Source organism: Parasteatoda tepidariorum, chromosome 8, assembly GCF_043381705.1.
Source record: "Parasteatoda tepidariorum isolate YZ-2023 chromosome 8, CAS_Ptep_4.0, whole genome shotgun sequence".
Classification (NCBI taxonomy): Eukaryota; Metazoa; Arthropoda; class Arachnida; order Araneae; family Theridiidae; genus Parasteatoda; species Parasteatoda tepidariorum.
Window position 1 is genome coordinate 75482714 of NC_092211.1, and position 26244 is coordinate 75508957.

The window sequence follows — 26244 nt, forward strand, 5'->3', positions numbered from 1 at the left end:
TGAATAACTTTTGATCAAATGATCGGATCTTCACGTTCTAGGACTTCATCTTAATGGAGATCATTAAGATTGAGTCCTAGAACGTGCGTGATCATTCTTGAGAAGGTGACCTCAAATATTCTAATTAATTAGGGGGGACGATATTTTAAGTCATGAAATCAGACACAAAAACGTATTTTCTCTGCAGAAACATACCTTTATTTCCACGGATTCGGATTTCTGACCTCCAAAATATAGGGGTTAGCCAAAATCTGGGTCAGATTGAAAAAAAATTGCACACAATTATAAAATTCGTTTATCCAAAGATAATTCCATTCAAGAAATAAATTTCAGTAAATATTTATTATTTTTCATTATTTATTTAAATAATTGTAGAAAAATTTTAAATTGTAAGGTATACACTCCTTAACGCCCTTTTAAAGTTCGTAATTTTACATAGCAATATGCGAAATTTGGGCTAAATCGATTGTATAGTTAATGAGAAATCGAGGATTAAATATTCGACTTCCTACAAATTTGATTTCTCAGTAACTGTTCGATCGATTTCACCCAAATTTTTTATTTTGCTATGTAAAATTACACAATTTAAAATGGCTTATAAAATAGTGTACCTTACGATTCAAAATTGTTTCTACAATTAATTAATAAAATAATAAAGAATAATAAATATTTACTAAAATTTATTTTTTTTTCAGTGAATTATCTTTGGAAAAACAATTTTTACAAATGTGTGTAAAAAAGTTTCATTTCCCTTAAAAATTTCTCGAGATATTGTCAAAAAACCCGAATCCGTTGGGGTATTTTTATTCGTTTATTCAGAGAAAATACATCTTTGTGTCTGATTTAGTATCTTAAAATATCGTGTGAACTAATTAATTTGCATATTTCAGGTCATTCTCTCAACCATTAAGATTAAATCCTAAAAAATGGGTGGTCATTTTTTTTTTTATTTACGCGTGCACAGTTTAATTTGCATATAAGTTATTATCTAAAAATAGATCTGAATACTAAAATATTGATTTATGAAAATTGCTGAAATATTACTAAATAAAAGCATGCTGCTTTTCTGGCAAATTATCTTAAAAGTATATTTACAAATTACGAAATTTTTAACTTTTTTACATTTTATAATATTTGGAGAAAATATTTTTTATTGTTTCTAGAAATATTGTTACCTTTTCATTATGTTGAAGACTCGAGCAAAAATTTAAAAAATCATTTTAGAGATAACACTGATCGAAATTTGTCGGGAAAAATGGTTAAATAATAATTTACTTAATTGTTATTTTACCATAGTCAAACAAAACAGTCCAATAACCTTAAAGATGGTATTCAGACTGTTAAGTGTGAAAAAACTGTTTATTAACTGCCTTCACCTAATACAGTTAAACAACCATAATTTTACAGCGCTAACTAGATTCACCTAATGAGTTCTTGTAGCTGAATACATATTATAGCTGAGAAGGCTTATCTTCCACTTTCATGACAGACAAAACGAGGTTTCGAGTTCCAGCGATGATTCCACAATAGTTCACTAATTCTCTTGAACACATGAAAAGTTTCCAGTACCAGCACTCCCCAATGTGTGATCCTGGACTATTAGAATACGAAACTATTATTCACGCTTAGGTGGTAGCACCATAAAGCTGCTTAACGCAAAAAAGTTTAGTATTTTCCATCTCTTACGATAAGTGAAACAACTAGATAAGGTAGTTAAACTACTTTTCAAGATTCATTTGATAAAACACAGCTCAACCACATCCTAACTCCAGTGCTCATTACCAAGCAAAAAGAACTCCAATGGCAAGTTAAATTTCTTTTTTTACAATTTTGAAATCTAGTTAGGTTTTTTAACCGTACTAGCTAGGTTTTTTAACCGTACTAGTTGAAAACGGTTTCAAAACCATAATTGTAAAAAATGGTCTTTATCGTAAATTTTACGATTAACTGGATGAGCAGACTGTTGCTGGTTATTTTACAATAATTTTAGAGTGAACACTCTAACAATGTGGACAATATTTTCTTTAATTAACGATTGCAAGTTATATGAACGAAAAAGCAAATTATACGTGTCATGAAACAATAATGAATTAACAACTACCCTTACTGTAATTTTATTTTAATCGTTTATTTAAATAAAATAACTGAATTCCTCATGCGGATAAATGCAATTGATTATCCAGTTTCCAAATATAGCATAAAATTCTTTTAACTATGCAATATCAAGCGCCAATTTAAAATGCAGACATCGTGTGTAATCATGCGTGTGAAGACGATATCAAGGTTAAACAATGAAGATCAAAAGTTATGAAGTGAGGTTTAAATATTGTCTTTGGACGCATTTTGGTAACTTTTTTCTTGCGCAAAACGTCTGGCCAGTTGTTTTCCATCACATTTCAGTGTCAGAAGAAAACACAGACGACAGATATTGAAGTTGAGTCTAGAATAGTTTCGACACGCAATCGAATTTATTGTTAAATTAACAGCTGGTGTGTATCATCTATTGCAATGTAATAACAATCCATAGTATGAAGAGAGGTTGTTTTGTTCTTAAAAAATCATTCTTGAAAAAGACAGTAATATTTCTGCACTGATATCAACCCATTTTAAATTACTATTTGTAAATAGTTATAAAATAATTTTTCATCGTTTAAATTTACTTATTTAATACCAGATATTAAGAATCTGAGTTAAAATGAAGATTAAGGTAAAGAATTTTTTTCTTCCAAATGGTAAAACTATAATAGAACTATATTTTTATTGTTCAATTTTTTTTTTCATTTGTAGCTTATTAAGATAGTTATCAATATAGATTTTTCATTAATATAGATTTTCTCTTTCGTTAGAAATAGTGTGTCGTGTGAAATCATGAAAAATGTAAGAACAGAAAGGTATTTTTTTTTTTTTTTTTTTTTTTNTTTTTTTTTTTTTTTTTTTTTTTAATGTTTAAAGACAATTTGCGTCTTAACTGTCGGCCTCTATGCCGTAAATATGCCAAATTATATTTTAATTTATTTAGTGCATATTTACTACACTATACTACTATAAACACTTTTTAATACATATTTCTACGTTATTATCTTCCTGAAATTATTTTCACAATTTTTTTTAATGTTATTTGCGTATAAAATTATTTATTTAAATAATAAACTTCGCATTATAACATTGTAAATAAGTAAAAAATTACAAAATTGCACTTAATCTTATTTAGTGTATTTTCGATTTTGGGATTTTCCCTATGTGTTTTAATCTTTTTAATTTTGTACTTTCACTTTTCTGTTGTTTGGTAGTGTTTAGTTCACGTGCAAACGGGTGAAACCCTTATCCACAAACTCCTTCGGGGGTAGGTCGGTTACTATTGGTCTTAGTGTATGTTTACTACACTATACTAATATATACATTTTTTTATTTTGGGGAGTTTTTACCCTTTATTAACTGTTTTTACATTGTTATCTTTCTAAAAATAAATTCGAAATTTTTTTAAAAATATTATGTTTATAAAATTATTTTTTTAATGTTTAACTTCACTTATTTTAATGCATGAAATAGATACTATATTGAACTGTAATAATATCAAAGTATGCAAATTAGTGTTGAATGTGTGTAAAAAAAATTTCTGAAAATCAGCGTCGTTCAGAAAACGTAAGAAAATTTTGAAATGTAAGAAAATTCTAGCAACAAACTAATTCATAATTCGAAAAGCAATTTCTGAAAATGAATTTTATTTACCATAAACACATAAGTTATTAAAAAAAGGAAAAAAAACAAGTAAAATTACTTAAAGCATAATAAAATAAATTTCGGGAGTTAATTTCCGGTTTCAGTTTCGTCTGTCAGCATACGAAAAAACAACAATAATAAATTCATTTCAAAAACTCGGAGTTCAAAAATTTAAAAAGTTTTGAAAACTTTATGCTTCAAATATAGATAATAAAAAAAATTATTTGAGTTTAAATAATGATTTAACTAATTAATTATTTCAGTTTATGTTTTATTCACGCAGTTTAGCGTCACTCATACGTGTAACACAAATTAGTTGAAAAGAGTTCTATTATGTTTTGATTTGGTTATATAGACTTAAGAAATTTTATTTTATTTCTTTATTTTTTAAATCTTGCACTCTATTTTACTCTAATATGTAAATGAGTCCTGATTATATAACCATATAGAGTTTCAATTTCAATTCATTTTATTTTCGCAACGAAATTCTATTTTTCTTCCGACACGTTAACAATTTGAAACCCCGCTGTGCTTACTCTTAGCTTCACCTTCATCATTAAAAGTAATTGAATATTGACTTAAAAGCGTTTTCAAAAACAACCTTGATACAAATGAGTTACCATTTCTGTTTTGTAAACAGGTATAACCTTGGAACTGTGGGTGGGCAGAAGTTCTTCACCACCAGAGTGTGAGTGCACCCCATGGATCTGTTTTTTTCAGAAGTCAACTGACAGAAACGTTCGAATGACGTTATTTGTCTGTAATCGTCGCAAGACGAATTGCACAAGCTTATGATTTAAGTCTAAGTGTTTTTGACCTTTCTTGACAGCAGTTATGAATAAGTTAATATTTTTAGCTAATTTTAGATTTTTTTTTTGTAGTTGTTTTTAGTGTTCAGTTTGAAAAATTTGTGAACTGAATTATCTCATTGAGGCTCCGGTGCCCCTCTTATATATTTTTTTCCGACGCTGAAAATGCAGCAAATATATATTCTGGTATTTTTTTTATTATAAAAAACAGTCTAATAGGTAGTGAAAAAAATCGTATTTTATATACATTATATTTATACTAAAATATAAAATCCAAGAAAAAAATAAATTGAAAAATTTTTTGAAATTATTTTTTTTAATATTTATCAATTACTTATTTTGTTTAAAATTTATCAATAACTTATTTCGTGAATTAAATCAATTTCATTGATGAATAACCTTTTCTCTTAGATCTAAATAACAGTAAATAAATGCAAATTTGAAAAATTATTGTTTGGAAGTAAACCGTGTCTGGAATATTTTACTTCTAACCCTTTTTACTTTTTATTTATTTATTTATTTATTTTTTTTTTTTTTTTTTGAAAAAAAAAACACCATTGTTTCTTGTTGTATTTCATAAGATTATTGAAATGCTAAATATAATATTTTTTACTTCTTCTAACTTAAATTATTACAAAATAATGAAAAAAGTGCAAAAAATATGTTTAATGCAAATTCTGCATCAAAAAGGGAAGCATTTTTATAGTTATGTCCTATTGTAACTCTTAGGCTTTCGGATGAATTCTACCTTTAGTGTAATGACTTTGAGTGCGGTGCCTTTAAATTAGCCATTAAATTAGTACGTAATAACAGCATATTTTTGATGATTTTGGAAAAGAAAAATCACACGCACACACCTTTTTCTAATCAGTAAAAATAATCAATTTACAGATTCTACATCAATGCGCTTACGAAAGAATTTTTACTGTTTTTTTACTATTTTATCATCGTGCGATTTTTGCCTGGAATTTCAAATATTTTTGCAATCAACAGTTTTTTTTCTAACTACAAAATTAAAGCTTTCAAGATTTTTTTTTCTTTGAGATGGGAGAAATGCTTGTTTAAATGCCTTAAACAAGCATTTCTCCCAATTTATTATTATCTTGATTTGTTTGCGAATAGGAATTTCGTCAAGAGCAAAAGGCTTAATGGAGTACATTGGTTATCATATCACATTTTATTAGGAAATGTAACATTAAGTAAATAGTCGTGAAAAAATTAGTTTTCGGTTATCTACGGGAATCGAACCCTAGTAACTATTTGATATGCAAGTTTTTACTTTGCAGTGCAAGTTGTTTTAAAATCAGATTTTAAAAAAATTATGGAGAATCTGCAGTACCGTCATATTTATGACTCTACAAATGACGGGAAAATATTTCAAAAATAATGCTGCATTTTTTTAATTATGCAAATGCCCTTGAAAATGGATAAAACAGGAAATATTTCAATTTTAAAAAAATTTACTGTTTATTTTTTCCCTTGTTTTACTTAGTATAATGTTACAGATATTGCAACAAAGATTTCAACCATCAAGGGATGTATACAACTGCAAAATCTGTAATGAAACAAAATTAAGCTTTAATTAAAAAGCACGGTTGAAAACCTTGGACAGGGCAAAAATTAGCTGTTACGGCTGCCTCTGGGATAATAAGTACACCCTTGAAATTTTAGTTCATTTACTTATAAAATAATAAATATTTTTAGCTCCCATTAATTCGTTTCACAGCATATAAGCTATCCACCTTTAACTGAGCGATTGAGCGAATTTGGGAAGAAGAGAGATACTTAAAATTCGATTTCTTAAAGAACTATTCGGCCAGTTTCGCTCACACTTTGTATTCTGCCTTGTAAAATTGCATTCTTTAAAATGATGTCAAATATTGTATATCTTTCAACTCAAAGATTTTTCGACTATTACTGTATAAAATAATTTAAAAAAATTATAAATATTTACTAAAAAATATCTTTTGCATGGAATTATCTGTGTGCAACACCATTTCATTTCGCTTAAATAATTTTCGACCTAGGGCGAAATGCGCAAAAAATAAAATTAACATTAAAGGGACCACTTTGCGCCGCACTCTTTACCAAACTGTGACCATATTTCCCAAATTGCGGTTACACCCTATATTTTATGGGGTCAGGAACCCAAATAAGTCAGAAAAAAAGGTATGTTGATTAAAAAAAAAAATTCATTTTGTATCTGATTTTGTGACTTAAAATGTCTGTATTAATTATTAGCTCATATTCACCTCCTCGAACCCTTAAGATGGAGTCCGAGACCGTGAAAATTCGATCATTAAATTAAAAGTTATTCAATTTTTTTTTTTTTTACTCACTCTACATAATATTATCTAGGCAGGTTTATTGGGGTTTTTTTATTTTATTATACTATAAGAAAATTGTTAAACACCTCCAACTTTCCCCCAATAATCCTATGAAACTGAATGTTTGTTTGTCCCGTATAATCTTCTAAGCCATTCATCCTATTGAAGTGAATTTCGGCACATTGGCAGTTTGAAGCACGAGAAAGTGCTTCAAGCTATCAGTTACTATTGACAATAAAACATTATACTTTGAATTATTCAAACGCTTCTATGTGAATTCGGGGTCCTTTGTGAAAAACGAATTTTCTCGTAGGACTACCATTAAGTGCTGAAACTTTCATTTAAAAGATATCTGAAACACCTGATAGTTTATAGCTCTATTTAATCAAAAATGATTTTCACAGAAAATTAATTGCACATTTCTAATCATTATTCCTCTTTGATTTTTTGGGTCAAGTGAACAGAAATGAAATTACGTACATCTTTGAAGGGATAACGACGTCGAATTAATGTTTTAAAAACTATTTTAAACTATGTTAATTGAAATGCCTCTCCATAAATATAAATGCAAAATAAATAAAAATTACAGGAATTTAATCCATAAAACTTCTGTTCTGACGAATTTAAAAATGTAAAGTCGCCTGGAAGCATAGCAAAATATTATAAAAACAGGGAAATTATGTACCGATTAAGTGAGATTTCACGAGATAATTTTTTGCAGGGCTCAATAAATCAGTTTTGTAAGTACAGTGACTCTCGGTAAAAGATGATTGTAACAATATTAGTGCCATTACACTGCAAAAAATTCCGGATCAAATTATAGTAAAAAGTACTAGCACTTTGGGTGCATAAACCATTTTATCATTTATCAATTTTCATCGTAAATCCATTTTTATCGTGAAATATTATACCCTATTTCTTACAGTAATATTTATTTAATTCGAGTGATTTAACTGTAATTATTAATGCAAAAACTACGGTATATAAAATTTTTTGTTCCGTAGCTTGTCCCGGAAAAAATCTTACTGTAAAATGTACCGGCACCTTGAGTGCCGGTATATATTACCCTAATTTGATCAGTATTTTTCCACAGTGTAGTTATATTGGTATTTTATTTGCTTCGGATGACCGTAAAAAATTGCCAAACCATTATTGATACCAGTGTTGCTTAATTAATTCTGATAATAGGTACTACTGGTATAATGGTAATAGGTACCTAATATACCAGTATATATAGCTGATATACGTTCTATGGTCATAGGTTTTTACGGATCCCGAAAACAGCTAAGTACTGTTATTAACAATATAATTATAGCAAATATCCACTGTTAAGAAATTGGTATTGTGAGAACTTTAATATACCTCTTGCAATGCATGATTAAACAGCTAGTATGCTATAAAAAATTTAAAAAACTTATAAAGAATAAAATGTCATAGTAATTTAATTGGCTCGCTTTTCATTCTGTTATCCTTAAATATTTTTTTAAGAGAAAAGTTACATCATTGCTTCAAGAGTTTGAAACAAAAACTATCTGTTGATAGTTTAAATCTCATGGGTGAATACCTGTAAATGTTACGAATAGTTAATTTGAGATAACCAGGTGTGTAGAGAATGGTGAAATATTTATCTTAACAATGTGATGTTACGTTTAATCGTTGCTAAAAGGGGATTTTGAATACATTGAAACAAAAAGAGTTACCGTTGTTCCGCTTAAATTGTCCATGAGCTCATCTACGGCCAGAAGTTGCTCACAATTGAAAAATAATCCAATTTTCAAAATAATGAAAATCTTTCATGTGTGAATTAACTACTGAACAAAAAAAGGAATGTTCATGGTTTTATTATTGCTATAATATTATTCTTTTGCTATATATATATATAAAAAAATTCAATCAATCATATTTAAAAATGTATCAATAACTGATTTTGTAAACTAAAGAAATTTCGAATGGTGAATAAATGTTTCTCTTAGATCTAAATAACGGAGAATAAGTGTAATTTTGAAAAATTATTGTTTGGAAGAGAGTCGTGTTTGGAAGACTTAACCTTTTACGTAGAAAAAGACACCGGAGTTTAATGCTGCATTTCATATCCAATCGCCTTACCAACGTTTTCCTTAAAATAATTAATAGACACGAGTGCAATCTTAGTGAGAAAAACCTCTCAATTTTGTTGATTCAGTTATGCCTACACTATTGTCATTATTTTTGATAAGTTTTTCGTCACAAAACCATGTGGTTTTTGACAAAACGCGAACATTCAAATATTTAACGAGACTGCTTCCTCGTTCACTTGTCATCTCAGTGCTTTCTAAGAGTTTTAATCGACTATTTCGTACCCTCGTTCCTATAATTATGTATTTTAGTAAAATGAAATTAAATGTGAACTACTATTATGTATACAATATTCAACTGTAACTCTAAATTATATGCGAAAAGTTGTTTTGATTTACGCCGATAGAACGCCATGGTAGTAACGTTTCATCTATTATAATGTTACGAATTGTCTTCGGAAAAAAATGTGTTGCTGTTGTTTGTAAGACAAGCAGAGGATATCTTGTTGGACGAGCCGAGCTCGCCAGCCATTGACTATTTGCAAATTATGTCAATAAGACGAACCTTTCGTTTGATAATAGTGCACCACAAGGGTGAAAGTACGTCTTAGTTCAAAACCCGGCAGATAGATGGCAACACCACAAGTTGATTTAGACATAGATCGCAAGGAAATGGAAATAAGGAAATTTTCTCTAGATACCTGTCCATGATATCGCTCAGCAATCCACTATAAGGCTTTCGATCCCACAGATTTTATGAGCACGAATATCGCATATACTCAGAGGGTCATAGCGGAGTCGAGGCTCGAACCACGGCCTTGTCCGATTCTCTAACCTCTGGGTTACCACGTGGCTTATTTTTTTTTCTCCAATTTTGAAACCTTTTCTACTGCTCACGTTTGCTAAAGAAATTTTTCAGTTCGGTTATCGACGATTATTGAGTATTTATAGATTTCGTATTTCCTTATCGATTTTGTTAATCAATATGTTACATTAAACTTAATACTTTTGACGAGAGTCATAAATTCAATCAAATTTAGTTAAGAATTACCTCAAACTGACGAAATTATTGCTCTGAACTTTTCTAGGAAACGGTAGTATTATTAAAAGTTAAACCGATTTTTCCTGCGAATGGTACGGTAATACTAATGATAACTCAAAAAGGAGGTTAAAGTTTTATATATTCAGCAAGATAATTTTGAAAGGTGACCAAGAATCATAAACATAATATTGCGTTATCATAACATAAAATTGAGTTAAACATCCTAACGCCCGCTAAAAATATTAACAAAGTTTAATTAACCCATTACTTCCGTTAAGAACGAACAAGACAAACTATTTGACTAACTAAAAGTTTGCATTGTATGATTATATGTCTATGTGAAAATAATTCTTAACACTTGTAAGCGTATTTAATAAATCTCCATTAGACTTGTTTTAATCTCATTAACCATTTTTGCGCTGATTCAAGAAATATAAATATATCCTAGGTGAAATATGAGCTATTCCCTTCTTGCAATCGAACTAATTTGCAAAATGTATCTTTGTCCTAATTCAAGTACAATACAATATTAAAATCTGACAAAAGATTACACACAATTGGTAATAAAAAAGCTATTAACTATAATTAAGTAAAACTTTGAGGAAATTGAGAAGAAATGTTTTTCAACAAACAAGTGTCGAGCTATAAACAGAAAAGTACACATTTGCTTAATATCTTATCTCGAATAGCGTAAACTTGATATTTGAGTTTTTCGATACTTTAAAACCTTGACATTGGTTTCTCTTGTTCCAAGCCTTTTATTTAATAACCATAAAATTGTTTTTACTATCTTTTTGTAATTCTCACTCTGTTAAATTTTTTTCAACTAGGTACAAAAGAAATCAACGTTAGCATCAAACCTGGAGTTGCATTATCCCTAAACAACGTTTTTCTGTGAGTACGCAAATTTTAATTTTTTATAATAACTTCAAGAAATTTAAAAAAAACTTGATACATATATGACCAATACGTAAAATTTTACTGACTTGAAATTGTGGGTTATAATAATGTGTGCTAAATAAATAAAAAATATCAGTTTCTTTTTCAATTCCTGAGCTTGGCTTTCTCTGCGCGTATAATTATCTTTTCATGAAGTCATTTACTTTCTTGCCTTTTCCAATTTTTATACCTTTTTGATGTGTTTTTTTTTCAGTCATTACATATTTCCAACATCTTCGCTTTTTACCATTTTTGTAAAATAAATTAGTCAACAGAATGCATTTATTTAACTTATATCTCAAACAACAAAAGTAGTTTAGGTATATTATAGTAGTATATTAGTAAAAGTAGTATAGTAGTATATTATAAGTAGTAGTATATTATAGTATACCAAAGTAAACCAAAAACCAAACCAAAAGTAAACCAAAAGTAGTATATTATAGTACATTAAACTAATATGTGACGGTATTAGTTTAATTGAGATACAAAGTTAAATGAACTAAGTAAAAGGATGATAAGTAAAGTTAATAAAAAGCTTAATTTGTTTTTACAATTCAGGAGCAAAAAAAATAGACTAAGTTAAATTTTCTTATATTATTATATATTTTAGTATATATAATAATATAAGAAAATTTAACTTATATTAAATTCTCTAATACTATAGTATTTAAATTCTCTTATATTATAGTATATTAATTAGTTGTTCTTATTGATAGTTAAGTATATTATTAGTTACTAAATATTTCTAGTCGGCATAAGAAACAAAAAATAAATTGAAATTGGTCAACACTATTTTTCACAGGTTAATAAAGGCTAGACTCGCATCTAGACTCTTGCATTTAGATAAATGACCATAGCTTACTTCTTGTTTACTTCTATTTGTAAAAATGAAATTAACGTATATTGATAGGAATCGCATGTTAGGACAACTTATTTAGAATTTGGGAAAGAAACTATCAATAAATAAACCAAATAAACAGAAAATTTTTTGGGATCAACTGTATCTATTTACTTTGAAAATTATTGCTTCTATTCGTGAGTAATTAAGTTGCTGTTACCATCAACTGTTTAGTTTGCAACAATATTATGTTTTACTAGATAATATTTACTTGTCGGAAAAGGGCGAACCCAATAAAAACGAGACAATTGTTTCAAAACTTTTCATTTTAAGAGCAGACATGAGGATGTTTGATTTTGCAAGTGCTTGTTGATGGGGAAAGTCGGAACAATCATAATTTCTTAAGATATTTTCAGTTCAAGCAACTCCATGAACAAAAAATCATAGTTTCGAAAAAGTAAACTAATAATTATTATGTTTTTAATAAAGAAGAGGTGAATACTTTAGAAATTTTGAGGTTTTTGACTCACAGAACAGAGAAAACTTATCTCAAATTTTCTATTTACTCTCTACTTCACAAAAAAAAACTTAACTATTATCTGTTTGCTCCATAGAAACTTGGTTTTTTTTTCGTTTGTGGTTCATGGGTGTTTCTCATATTAAAAAAAAATCAAAGTACAAAGTTGTTGCTTTCTCTTCTGAAAATCAACTCCCCTTTAAAATTTAAAAAGTTCAGTCTTGGTTATATTTGATTCAGCGTAGTAAATCTTTTAAAACCTAAAATAACATACTTTTTCCCCAAAACTTTCATTGATATGAAAAGTATTTGGTCAGTGAAAATACAGACAATGAAAAAAAGAAGAATCAATAGTATATTTCCTCTTAATTTTCAACTTAAATATGATAATTTAATATACAGTTCGGTCTAATTTTATAATCATTTTTTTGGTCTAATTATATAATAAATTATATAAAGATTATATAATGATCAAGAAAAGAAATGAAACAATTTTCCTCTCAATTTTTGGAGGCCATAATTCTCTCTAAGAATTGGCATTTGGAACATAATCGTGTAATATTTTTGGATTATAAATGAATTGTTTTCAAGTGTAGTTCAAACCAATAAAAAAAAAAAATTGGAAAAAAAAAAACTTAGAATTCCGTATACGTTAGTATTTCTAGACTAGGTGTTTGTATTTACGTTATCAATTAATAATACACCAACTATGGATTCTTTAAATCTCATATTTTCTGTCATTCATGTTACTTATTGATTTTGCCATACATATCCCCAATCTCTTCCTGCTTTAGACCCCCAATAATCGACATTTGTTTGCGGACCCCCAGCTTTATCAATTAAGTTCAATAGTATTTCGAACATATAAATCAATTAAAGGTTACTAATTATTTTGAAATAGTTAAATATTGAATTTGAGTCGTGATGTATCCCCTTGCTGTCAGGCTAACCGTGGGAGGTTTTCGTGGTATTCCTCTCCGTGTGACAAAAATGCGAGTTAGTTCCATCAAAAAGTTCTCCTCAAAGGCAAATTTCTTCCAATGATCCAGGAGCTCTTTTGCCTTCTGGATTGGGTTCAAAATTACAAGGCTACGGAGTTGAGCATTAGTAGTCGTAAACCCCCATAAAATGGGTTCGATGTTCAAAACGGTTATAAAATATCAAATTTGAGCCGTGATTGCTCAGGAGATAGAGCATTAGCTTTCCAATGCGGTGACCCGGGTTCGAATCCCAGAGATGGCTGATCGATACGAATTCCGCATCCTGCTTGCACCGATCACAATGCTGACGTGAAATATCTTCAGTGGTAGACGGATCATGGGTTAAAGTCCCCTTGTCGTCAGGCTGACAGTGGGAGGTTTTCGTGATCTTCCTCGCCATGTAACGCAAATGTGGATTAGCTCCATCAAAAAGTCCTCCACGTAGGCAAATTTCTCCCAATACTCGATCCAGGAGTTCCTTTGTCTTCTGGATTGGGTTCAAAATTATAAGGCTACGAGTTGAACATTAGTAGTCGTATACCCATAAAATTGGGTCGGCTGTTCAACGACGGTTTTAATATAAAATAAAAAAATATCGAATTTCAGCCGTGATGTTCAGCCCTTGACGTCTGGCTAACCGTGGAAGGTTTTCGTGACTTTCCTCTCCGTGTGACGAAAAAGCGGGTTAGTTCCATCAAAAAGTTCTCTACAAAGGCAAATAATTGGTTCAATAAAGTCCTTTACGAAACCACTGTAACCTTTTTGCGGAACCTTAGGGTTCCGCAAAGCACTTTTTGAGAACCGCTGATTTAAAGAATCTCTGTTTCGTCAAATTTTGCATTTTGCACTTCGATCAAAGTGCTTTATGTGTTATTCTATCAAAAGATTTCATTAATAAAAGATTGTTTTTAATGTGTTAAGTGTGTTTTTTTATAAATAGATTTCGTCAATAATAGATTATTGACAAAATATAAATATCATTACAGGTTTAAAAAATCATAATTGGTTGTATAAAATCCTAACTTAGGGAATCTCTGTAACTTTAATAGGGAATCATAGGGTTCCGCAGAGCATCTTACGGAAACCGCTGACTAATAGAATGCCTGTTTCGTCGAGCTTAGCATTTTGCACTTCGATCAAAGTGCTTTATGTGTTTTTCTATCAAAATTCAACTCGCGCTAAACTATTTTATGAGATTTAATTTCTGTTATAAACGAAAATCAAAAATTAGAAACGATAAGCTAATAATTATAAAAGTTGATTCGTGAGAAAGCTAACGCAGATGTGAGTTAAACAGAATTAATCTGCCTTTATCGCAAGAAACATCAAATGCAGTAATTGATTCATACTTTTTTTTTATCAACTCTAGGTTAAAATAAGTAAAACGCTCTATAGAAATAACGATTTATTCATGACGTCAATTCGTAAAAGAATTTCACCATTATCAGGTAATATTTATTCTGTCACTGATGGAACGGGATTAATTGTTTTTTATTGACTTAACAAAGAGAAACGCGCACAAATTGTTTTTCTAGCTTTTATTCTATTTTGTTATCTCCAATGTAGGCGAATTTTACAGAATTGTTTTACTGTCTCTTATTCATTTCTTTAAAGAATTTATAATATTTATATCAATGCAATGTTTGGTAAATAAGTAGTAAATCAATATTGCGTTATTAAATTTTGGGAATGTTTAGTTGCAATAAATTGCGCCATGTTTATAATGAATGCATTGTTATTTTAAACAGTGTCAGTCTTTCCTAATAGAGGTTCATATAAAGAGTTTTAAAGGATGTTAAACTTTGACATTTTTATTAGTAATTTATCGTATTCGAAATAACTTAGACCCGAAGCATCTTCTTCAAACACAAATCTTAGGGGCAATAATTTAAAAATTTGCATACAAACATTAAATCAAAATAAACGTTATTTTATTTAATTTTAACAAATATTTTGAAATTATAATCCTTCATTTTTGTTAAATATTTAATTTTATTTAATATTTATTCACTATTATTATATTTTATTTTATTATTATATTTAATTACATTACTATGTTTTGTTATATTATTATATTTTGTTATTTATTTCTGTTTATTTATTTGGTAAATTTCGCCCTTATCATTGAGTTATGTGCTTGAAAAAAAGTGATTATTGAAACATTTTCCTTTGTTTACTCTCTCAGATAAATCGCATAAATAATTAAACTATGTATATGATTCTTTGATCGATAAAAAGATGCAAATTTGCTACAAACATAACAAAGTATGTTTGTTTGCATGCTTTCAACAAAAAGTATGTTTTCGTTCAAATTAATTAACAGCATCGTTTCCTAATTTTAAAAAAAAACGATAATGACTTAATTTAACACCTCAATTCATCTTATTTTCACACGCTTCAAAGTTCCTAATAGTGTTATTAAATGATTCGTGATATTTAGTAAAAAACACAGAACTGAGAAGTAAATTTAATCAAACAAATGGTTTTTAATACTATTCTTAAGGTATCATGATAAATTTACCAAATTTTATCGCATATTGTAAAACCATATATTATCCTTAATTTTATCAAATTAACAGTGAGATATGGATAAGATTAACAATAATCATTACCAAAGCGCTTCTGTAAAAATTACCGAGCTTTTTACAAGCTTGCAAGATTGTTCTAAATCCTAGTTAAGTTGAAGATTAAGGTGAAAAAAAATTTCTAAATGAAGTACCACGTATAGTACAAATGTTGTAAGGAAAGTATATTTTTGTAATTTAAATAGTTTATATCCACATATAGCTTATTTAGATAGATATTAACATAGATTTCTCAATAAGATGCTGCGGCGGATCCAGCGTGGGGGGGGGGGGCNAGGACACCCCTCCCCAAATTGAAGGAAAAAAATAAAAATAATAATTTTTTTAATAGTTTACAAAAGAAATAAAAAAATTTTAAAATTATTTAAGGGGGCATAAGGGGGAATCTGAGTCTATGATCCCCCCCCAGGAAAAATTTCTCGATCCGCCCCTGATAAGATAGATTTTTTTAAACATTAGAAATAGTGTTTCGTGGTAAATCGTGAAAAATGTAAGAGTGGTAAGGTATGACTTTCTTTTTAAGTTGAAGGACAAATTGCGTCTTAATTGTCTCTATCTCGTAAATATGCAAATAATAAAATAATTATGTTAAAACTTATTTAGTGTATATTTACTACATTATACTAATATATACAGTTTGGGGGAATTTTTACACTTTTAATTCCATTTTTTTGCATTGTCATCTTTTTTTGTAATTTTTGCATTTTTATCTTTTTTTGCACCCTTTTCGAAAAATTTTTAAAAACCTTATGCATATAAAAATATTCATTTTAATTTTGAATTACACTTATTTTAATGTATGAAATCAGTACTAGGTTGAACTTTAATCCCATCATCACTATAATATTGAGCACGGAGAAAAAAATTCTGGTAAAATTGCCGTACTGTATGGTAATGGCATTTCTCGTCGAAAACCATAATTCTGATTAATAAAACCAAAATATACGGTAAACCAAAATATACGGATTAATAAAACCAATTATACGGTATTATACGGAAACATTATCATTTGATAATGTTTCCATTCCAACAGTTTTCCAAAAGTTCTGCTTTTTAAAATTATAATTCTTATTATCACACATTTATAAAAAAAATACAAAATTGAAAAGTAAATTTAACCGAAGAAATGATTTTTAGGTCTGGTTCTAAGGTAACACGATTTCAAAACATTAATTTTGGTATTCTCAAACAGCACATTTTACCATACCCTGGTAATTTAAACCTCACTTTTTCGCTCAGTGTATAAATTTCCCTCAGAAATTTAAATAACTTTAAACAGCGTAACCACAAAGCTCGTAAATTGTTTCATTTCAATTCATGAAATATGCATAATCTGCATTTTTCATATTAAAATATGCAGCGATCAGAAAATAATGTCAGTTAACGAGTATGCATATGCAAATCTACTACAATAAGCACGTGAACGAAAAATCCCATTACTTTCTCTAGCTTAAAAATAGAACAGCAACTTATATTTCTCTTTAATATTAATACGAACTCAAGAGGGTGGCTTTCCTTGTAGCTCAAATCGAATATCGTTTTCTTCCTTATGCTCTCATTTACTAGAAACAGGAATTTACGATATTTCTCAGGATTATGTTCTGTCTTTATCTAAACGTGACGTCTTTTGTCTATATCCGACCAACATATAAATATAGAAAGAAGTTTTTTTGTTGTTGATTTTTTAGAATAAAAAAAAAGAGAAAAGAAACCGGTTTTTCCGAAGCTTCAAGGCCGCATCTTTTGGTATTATTATCCTTTTACTGTTTATTTATTAGGGACTATATCTATATAACAAGTTCGTTAGTTATTTGAGAGACCAAGTGTCCTCAACTCAACCGTTTTAATCACTGTAATAAATTTCAAAATCAAACACAAATTAACTTATCATAGATCGCTAAAAATAAATTTAAATTATTAAGTTGAATTAAATATGAAATAATTTCATAAAAATTAAATGAATCATTTCATTTAATTTCAAATGTAATGAAATTATCAATTTGAAATATACTATTTTCTATACAACCAAACTAACAATCTCAAATTAATTTCTTTCACAAGTATGATTGATACCTTATTCAGTTGCCATAAATGAAACTAATTCAACTTGTCATCATTCAATTTCATGTACTTTTTACCATTGATTAATAAAAAATTGTGGCAAAACAATTTATTTTCTATAAAATATTTCTTTCTGTATGTTATACTTTGAAATATATACTGGTAATATTTGTTACTTTCCCTGCATGTATAGAAAAATTGTAGTAAAATTTTTACTAAAAACTCATCAAATTAATATTAATTCTAAGTAAAAATTGTTTTAGTGATCAATAAGCATAAATTTGTGAGCATACATCTTTTAATACAATGCATCAAATAGTTTTTCAAGTTGTGTATTCATGATTTCACTATCCATGTTTTATTCAGCTTTCAGAAATATTTTCCTCTTATTTTTTGAGATATTCTTTGATTTCATACAACCTTTTCTACTATATAAAATAAAACAAAATCAGACAAACATTTTTGCTATTTATGAGAAAGAGATTAAAGAAGAGCTTTAAAATTAAATGTAATATTTAAAAAATTTTGCATGTCAAAAAAATTTTATGTAAATTAAATGATGACAAAATTACATTAAAAAGAAAATGAAACTGACTAAGATTACTGAAAAATTGTGATGAGCAACCAAGTCCAATTGATGGTGAAGCAACATTATAGATGGAAAAACAACTTTACGGTTGTTGAATAGACGACACGGAACTTTTAAGCAACATCATAAGAACTAGTAGATGATTATTACAAAAAAATAGTTACAAGCAACATTATACGGATCAATAGATGGGAAAACAGTTTTACAATTCTTAATAGAGGATAGTGTATTCAGGGAACGTTTAAGCAACATTTTAAGGAACTCTTAATATAGGACTGTATTGCAAGGAATATCTTGGGAACTTTTAATACAGGAGTGTATAGCAGGGAGCTTATAAGAACTAATAGATGATTTTTACAGGAATAATAGCGTTAAGCTATATTATATGGGTTAGTACACTGTTAAAAATTCCGGTAAAAAGTACCGGTACTCAGGGAGAATCTAAGAACGCTACTCTCAAATTACGGAATTTATAAATGCTGGTACTGGCACTCAAGTAGCCGGTATTTTTACGGTAAAAATGGATTTTACTGATGGTGTATCCAAAGTCCGGTACTTTATACCGTAATTTAATCCGGAATATTTTTTTTTAGTGTAGTCATTTCTTTTGTAAAATAACTCATTAAATTCAAACTTATTTCCTATTATGAACAAAACGAGATTAAAAAATTTGCTTTAAATATGCTTCTTATGTTGTAAAAATAAAATCTTGGAACAAAATTATTATTTATACATTTGAAAAAAAATACATAATATTAAATTGAAAATTGTATTTGATTTTATAGAAATGTCTTTAAAAATATGCGGATGAATAACCAACATTTAAGTTAGAAAAACAACTTTAGAATAACTAATTGATGCAAAAGTAATTTTAAGCAACATAATATGAACTAATAGAGGATCATCACGAGAAAAATTGAATGAAGTAACATTACTTACATTTGTAGAAAAACAACTTTACAGTTATTAATCGATGAACATTCAGGATTGAACTTTAAACAACATTAGTGGATTTTTACTGGAAATATCTGCATTGCATAGGTTAATCGATGGAGAAGTAAAATTTTTGATGGACTTTAAAGTCTCTGATAGATACGTGCATTGTGGAGAAGCAACTTGAGAGCAACGAATGAATGATTATTATTATACTGGTAGGTAACATTACATTGTTTAATAGGTGGAAAAGTTATATGGAAGATAAAAAAAAAAACATTTATTACTGGCACATACAGAACAGACAAAAGCATTGGATCTAGTAGATGAGGAAAGAACTTTTAATGCAAAGCAGAATAGATAAGTAAGCAATGAGGTATCGTTGGGGGAAGAAACCATAACGATTGTTAATAGATGGATGAACAAAATATATAGAAAATTATTAGATAAATAACATTGTAAGGATATTGCCATAGTAGATGGTTTATGAATGAAACTATAAAAGGAATTAATAAACTTTAACAGATGAATGGTAGTAGGTGAAAAAAGCGGTATTGTAGGAAATATATTGAAGTTCAACCATTTCATTTCTACCTGACATCTTGCGTAATACAATTTACTTCCAACATACATCTCGTGATATTTAATCAATTTAAGGTTTGAAGTTAATGAATAAGTACACTGTTAGAAATTAAATAACAATTTATTTAATTGTTAATTTACCATATTCAAACAAAACAGCCATAAATAAAACCATAAATAAAATGGTATTTAAACTGTTAACTCTGCGTAAAACCGTTTATTAACGGCTTTCACCTAATACGGTTAAACAGCCAGAATTTTATAGCACCAACTAGGCCTATATAATGAAGCCACTAAGTTTCTTGCATCTGGTACAAATTATAGCTGAGATGGCTTATCTGTCAATCTCATGACCGACAGAAAGTTCGAGTCCCAGCTTTGATATAACAATATTTCCTCGTTTCCTCTCACAGAAGAATTTAGCTCTAAAAATCATAGCTCCAATGTCCAGTTAAATTTCTTTTTTACGGTTTTAAAACCATACTAGTTGCAAATGGTTTTAAAAAAAACGTAAAAGTAAAAAATAATATTATTTACCGTAAACTTTATGGTTAATTTACGGTTATTTTACTGTAATTTTAAAATGAAAATTCTGACAATGTACTAGATTTTAAAATAATAAAAGAATAATATGACTCAAAATAATATAAAATTTTTGATTTTAAGGGACGACGTTTTGTTTGCAAAGTTTTTAATTCCTTGGAAGATAAGCAAAAATATATGTTTATTTGATAACTCTATACATACATACACAGTCCCTTCAGACTGACAGCGAGAGCTTAGCTTATATTTTTTTTTATCATTCTTTTTGTTTCAGTCATTGTTACATCGTCTATTACGTGTATTTCTCGCAACCCTCCTTCGCCTCTCTCTCCAGCCGATGGAATAACTGAAAAGGGAGGAAGGGCCTCACAGTTGCGCATGCGCTCTAACCGCACCCACCGACGCACACTGTCAAAATTCCTCTCTCCGAAACGCGAACGAAATCATCCTCAGTTTGACAAAGTGATGAGGTGTGCGAGGTGGCGTTCAGTGGTTCTGGAATAAATAAAAAAGTGAAAGTGCGTTTGTTCGTATTGGATTACCTACCTGCATGCTTGGATTACGACATGCGTCATTTGAAAACTGATTTCACCGTTTTCTCGAATCTCAGTTCCAAGAAAGGTAGAAATAATAATTAATTTTTACTTTTGGCGCGAATTTTTTGCGCAAGAGTTAAGCGATGACATCTGTTGAAGATGATGTCATGGTTGAAAAAGAGAGTTGTGATGCTAAAAATAACCATGAGAACGTGATGCCTAATTTTTAGAATTTTATTGATTTAGCACGTGAACTTTTTTTGTTTTTAATTTATTCAATAATATGATGCCATTTGATACGTGAAATTTCGAAAACTAATTAAAACATTCTATTTATAGTAACTAAAATTAATTGAAACGGAAGATTTAAGATAAATATGCGGCGCTATTAGAATAATATTTCTCGTCTGTTTGTTTTTATAGGTGAAAACGTTTTTCATTTGAAGTTTTCACTGAAATAAACGTAAAAATATGTGTATGCCATTTATTAACCATCAATTAAAAACCTTGATATTATGAATTATTGATTTAAAAAAAATTATATTTATTATTATTTATTTTTTTAAATACATGTTGAAAAATTTGGGCTCCGACTCATCAGATATTTAGTTTATAATGATTTACGTTGCGTGTTCAAATTAAATGTATAAAGTAAATTTTTCTTCGCTAGACTGGTTGATAGTTTCTATAGACAAACAACATGCCACAAGCAAAAGATTTTTTTGATGAAAATTTTAAATTCTTTTCTCAAAATTTTTCAAAAGATTTCAATTTGTTTAATGATTTATTTTTGCATCCAAATTTCCAAATGCGATCCAAACTTCATTTATGCATCTTAATTAGTTAAATAGAGATGACTGAAATGTTAATTTATTGCATGAGATGAACATGGCAACATTTTATCATGGTTAAATTTTTAAGGCAGGAAAATACAATAATGCGTGCATTATAATTCTTATGTTTGTTACCGACACCAGTTGAATAAAGTCAAAACTAAAAATCAACAAAAGTCAAATAAAAATTAATTGACTTTAATTATTTTTGACTATGATTGTATAAGCGATTGATTCGCTGTAACGGAGATAGTTGACCGTTTGATTTACTATTGTTCTTTTCAAAATTCAAAATGCTACCTGACGGCCACATGATTCTTACAAATAAGTAAATAATGATCATTGTTTATTGGAAACATAGTTCAAAAACATAGATCTGATGACATTTTGTATTAAAAAGATAAAAAAATTTTTTAGAAAACCCTGAATGGTCAAACATCTGTTTGTAAACAAACTATAAAAAGACAATTCTGAATGTATTAACAAACAAAATGCTACTTGATTTTGAAAATATTTAATAAGAGATGTGAAATCTTTTCATCATTTTATAATTAATAATCTTAAATTAGGTTTTATGTTCGCAGTCCTAGAGCTGAATCTAGTTTAGTATGAATTTGTTTGTTACGAAAATAAACAAATAAGCCGAATTATGATTTTCGATTTAATGGAAGCTACAACTAAGTGCAATAAACATTGAAAATTGTTATTGGGAGAAAGTATTTCTTTATTAACGAATTTATTTTATTTTGATTTGAAAAACATGATGGGCAATACAATTTCAATTTTTTAAATCCTGCCCTTCTTATAATCTATTCAATGCATTTTTGTTATTAGAAAATTTATACTTAAAAAAAATCCATTTATTTTTCATTGGCATTTTACTTTTAAAAAAATTTTGTAAAGGCAACCGAAGTATTAAATAAATAATAGATCATGGATTGGATCTTAATGTAATCGCAGCTTTCAAAAAAGTTAAAAAAAATTTTAAAAAAAAAATCCTAACTTAGGAAACCACTGCTACATTGTATGCATATTATTTTATAACATTTATCCCATATTTCGCCAACTTCTTCTTTTCTTTTTATTCTTGATACGGAATACTATTTAATATTAAAGAACTAAGTATTAAACTTATCAATAAATAGATATTACATCACTAGCAAAGCTTTCCCACAGAACGTTAGCCTGAGAAATGTTAATAATTTCTCATGCCACAAAACTGCTATTGTTGTCTAGAGAGGTATAAAAATCCTAACATCTTTCTCAATACCTAAATATCAGCATGTTAAGTTCTCGTTGGTCAGGGGCTGGTCTAGTCCTTAACTATTAAAAAAAATCATTATTTTTTTGTATTTTTGAAATAATACCGGTAACCATGACTACATCCAAAACCATAGCAAATGATTTTAACTTTACGTATACTCGAGGATCCAAAAAATTTAAAATTTCTAAGAGCCATGACAATTGTTTAGCAGACAGCAACCCTGAAATATTATTATATTTTGGTTTAAAAAATAACAAGTTAATTTTTACCAAAATATCTTTTAGGCACTGTGGTGACTGGGATTTAAAAATCGTGCATGCATATTTAACTTCTTTTTTTTATTCCCTATTTAACTTTCATTGTCATTTTCTTATTTTGCTATTTTATATAATTTCATTATAAATTTACAGTGAAAAAACATTCGCTAAAAATTTCTATTTAATTAATAACATTCCTCATTTATTAATGTTTTAAGGAGAATTGACTGATTTTAATTTAGGTATTAATTTATTACTTTTCGTTAAATTCGTTGTATTGCACTAATAGTTGAAAAGGTTTTTGGACTAGAGATGAGACTAGCTCAGACAGCTAGAAATGAGACGTGCTCCATGGGTTCGGACTCGTTTACTGAAAAAAGTTTTCAGGCTCAGGCGGCCTCGGACTTAAAAAATTTTCATAAACTTTGTAACTACTTTTAAGCAAACATTTTGTACAGTTATTAAGTATAAAATATGTAAAATGTATTAATTAATTGTGACAAAAAGGTTTGGATGAGAGCAACGGCTTAATAATATGACCGCAAGATTTGACCAATGTCCGACGCATATCTTGGGCTCTAAGTAATCCCATACAGTTCCGGCTCGGATTAAAATTCTTCGGGCTCGGACCCTCAGAAGTGAGCCCGAACTCATTTCTATTCCGAGTAAAATTCACCATAAAGACATTGGTTTTTACCATCCTGCCTGAAACAACTTTGTTTAAAACTGTCTTCAACTATTCAAAACGCATATATCAACAACCCTAAATTCCAGAGTCCTTTGATAAATTTTGTGAAAGTCTCATTAAAATATTACTGAAAGATTAAGAAATCAGCAATAGCCTTTAACATAGCAATAATTATATGTGGATCCATGTCTTTAAAACATTTATATTAAAGAATAATTGTATTAAAAAATATTTATTTTCGAGCTTACTATTTTAAACAGCCCAAAACTGAATAGTATAGTGTAGTTTTATCATATGCGATTAAATATCCCTCCTTCGTAAGCAATGAAAATGTATCTTCCTCAGCCAGTTGTTCAAAAATACTGTAATGAAATTACCTCCACTAAATTGGACTAACCAGCATCACAATACCATTCCATTGCTGGTTCGTGGGACCACTGATAATTATTTTAATGTGGTCCTTGTCAAATTTTAATGGTTTCTGACCAATGGAGCACCGTTAATTTAGAATTTTGTAAAATATTCATTAAAATAGAACCGCGGTAATCTAAAATTTCTGATTACCAACCTATATTACTTCTCAAAAATTATAAATAGAAAATTTATAAAATATTTATGAAATATAAGTAAAAAAACAAACGCTCTTTTTTAATACAATAAGAAACAAAATCTGGATTTTAATTTAAAATGAGAACTATATAAAATCCAACAATATAATATAATACTGCAAAAGACATTTAAAAAAAAAGCTTTAATCAGGCAGGTTCAGAAGATTTTTCCAATTAGTTTGGCTCATTGCAGAATGTTGGCAGGCATTTTCGAAGAGTTGGATTTTTTAAAAGGCTATGCCACATACCTCTTTGGCGTATTAAAAAAAATTATGCAACGCGATGAAACAAAAACCACACGAAACATCGGTTAAAGTCGAGATTTCGAATAATCCAAATTTTGCAATCCGTTCAGGAAACGATCCTAAATTACTTAGATAAGCGAGATTCTACTGTATATATGAAATGGGATTTTATAGTTTTTAAGAAAATAGCATACTATAAAAAATTCCGAATAAAATTATCCGGTCCATTTTTACCGGAACATCCCTATCAGCAAAATAACTTGGGCCTTCATCGGTCCAATATTTACGAATCTTGGCTCAATAAGGTTTCAAAGGGTTGCTATTTTCCTATATTATACCTATATAGAATTATCCGATTCCTCACGATATTTTACAGCCACTTTACAACTGATATCTACCCTATATAGAATTGTCAGATTGATCCGATGTTTTATATTGATTATTCATCCAATATTGGTCCAATATTAAAAAATCTAAGCATCCCAATATTGATCCCACAATGAATGTTCATACTTGATCTATACTGAGCCAATTTTGAGCCCAACTAAGGCCAAGGTAAAATTGTTGCTAGGGATGTTACAGAACAAATCATCTGATATACCATAACTTTTACAGTAATATTAATAATTGCCATAAAATTCATGAATCACTCTAATTAAATAATGTAAAAATGTAATGCACTGTAAAAATTATGGTATATTGTTTTACGGTAATGTATTTTTACGGATGATGCAGCGAAAGTACCGGAATTTTTTACAGCGTAGAAGTTTTTTATACACGTAAACAAATTTAGCGATCTTTCAAAAAAAAGAAATCAAATAATTATTATTATGAACTTTTTACCGACACTAAGGCAGAGTTTTTTTTCTTATTTTTTTCTCTTTATTATTGTTTTTAATGTTCATTTTATCGATCACTTCATCGTATTTATACATCTCGAATGTTTTCTTTACCATAGGTAATTTAAGAAATGTTGGTAATTTCTTTTCTATCTTTAAACATAAATTAACTCTAAAATAGCACTAAGCAATATGCAAAACTAACGAGCCGTGTGATTAAATGTTTAGTTTCATTCCTTTAAATAAAACACATGGCTTTTTTCTCTTATATGTTCCAAAACAGCAATCTTCTTATACCGGAAACAAGCAAGCCGCGATGGCACAGTTATGAAGACTCTGAGTTATCATTGTAAGGGACCACGATCCCATCCCTGAGGGCGGCTTGAAGCCCACACAGCTTCAGATCGATAGGCACCATCCCATTCCTTTTTATTTTGCATTTTCACAACAAGCAA

General features: G+C 28.7%; 1 protein-coding gene across 10 annotated transcripts in view; it reads left to right on the top strand.

The window, feature by feature from the left end:
* LOC107449895 (uncharacterized) overlaps window positions 1-26244 on the top strand; it is a 127744-nt gene that overhangs the window by 71222 nt on the left and 30278 nt on the right. For 6 of the 10 annotated variants that reach the window (XM_043043680.2, XM_043043685.2, XM_071184241.1 and 3 more), the window contains one exon: window positions 10783-10846. The gene's annotated coding sequence lies outside the window, so the exon portion shown is untranslated. Of the gene's footprint in view, window positions 1-2594; window positions 2708-10782; window positions 10847-20791; window positions 21141-26244 lie in introns of those variants that run through there. The other 4 variants (XM_071184243.1, XM_071184242.1, XM_043043679.2 and 1 more) reach the window with 3 other exon arrangements.